Source organism: Nicotiana attenuata, chromosome 3 (assembly GCF_001879085.1).
Source record: "Nicotiana attenuata strain UT chromosome 3, NIATTr2, whole genome shotgun sequence".
NCBI classification, from domain to species: Eukaryota; Viridiplantae; Streptophyta; class Magnoliopsida; order Solanales; family Solanaceae; genus Nicotiana; species Nicotiana attenuata.
Window position 1 is genome coordinate 9752044 of NC_031991.1, and position 1466 is coordinate 9753509.

The window sequence follows — 1466 nt, forward strand, 5'->3', positions numbered from 1 at the left end:
ACCAGAGATTTGGGTAAGGGCTCGAAATAACCTTGAGGGAAAGGTGTTAGGCACCCCTCGCGGTCCACAATGGTGGGTCCCGGCCGAACTAAAATTAGGTGAATTAGTCTTATAAACAGATAAAGCAAAGTAGACAAATTGATATTACATTTAAAAAAAAGGGTAAAAGGGGTCCTAGGTTTTTTAGCCTACAGGATCACATCTGTACAATGCTTGGTAATCGTCCCCAAGTTGGAGCGCTACACATAGCATTAGCGCACAGGTCATCATATCCTTCACTACCCAATTACCCTCCCCTTACTCATAGCCTAAAGCGTTCTAGCAACCTTAAGATGTATCTTATGCGTGCACTACCCGTCCCTTTACTTATATAGTCCCGGAGGTATTTAGGACTTCTAGTTAGGGTGGATCTAGACTCACCTACAGTAATTAAAAGGAGAAAACTCTAGGCGACAAACAAAACACTTAAGACTTGGACCAAAGGACAGAACAATAAAAAGGGCTCACATTTTACCTCCACAAATAGAGCAAGCAAATGCACGTCTCAAACAACAATGTTTCAGACATTTCCAAAGGTCCTAGAGCAGGATATCTAGGTGAGCAAATAGAATGTATGCAGCATCGTGTTAAAGCGAGGTAATAGAGACCTAATCAGTTTGCCTACTGATTTTAAGACCTGTTGAATCTGGGTAGTTCACAAATAACAAAAGCGTAACTTTATAGTTTGCAGGATTTTAGTTGCCCTACAGGCTTGCCTAGACGTGTAGCGGTGATGTCCTATGAACATGGTATCTAGTCGTTGATCAGAAGTGCAATAAACCAGCAAAAACAGTTTTAACGGGTAGTTTGAGTTCATTGTGTCCTATAGGCATGCTGTCTAGGTGAAACGTTACAGAGAAGTTTTTATACACATTATCTCTATAGGCATGATACCTAAGTGTGTAGGCTGCTTTTTTTTTTAAAAAAAAAATTACTCTTATGGACGTATTAACTACTGAAGAAACTGATTCTATACGATCTAAATGCAGTCATAGTATTTAGGCGAGGGAAAAAAATCCTAAAGCATGGTTTCTAATGCACATAAGAGAATAAACATGATTATTAGGCAGAGCTAATAGCAACCTAGTGACAGGATTTCTAAACAGGCGTGACATATGCAGAACTTTAGAAAAGCAGAAGTTTTAGAACAAATGATATAATGCACCTATAAACATGCACAAATATAATCCCCCAGGCATGGTTTCTAATGCAAGTAGACAATCATAATGATCCTAAGAGCATGATTTCTACTCGATTTCCCACAAAATATATATATAAAAATCCCTCCCATTTTTACTAATAATCAAAATCTGTTTACAAAGATTATTACAGACCATAAAACAAATGAATTGCAAAAATAAACTAAACTATGCTATAGGGAGCCTGAATAAGCCCAACATGAACCTGGAAAAACCAGGCCTTCAAAA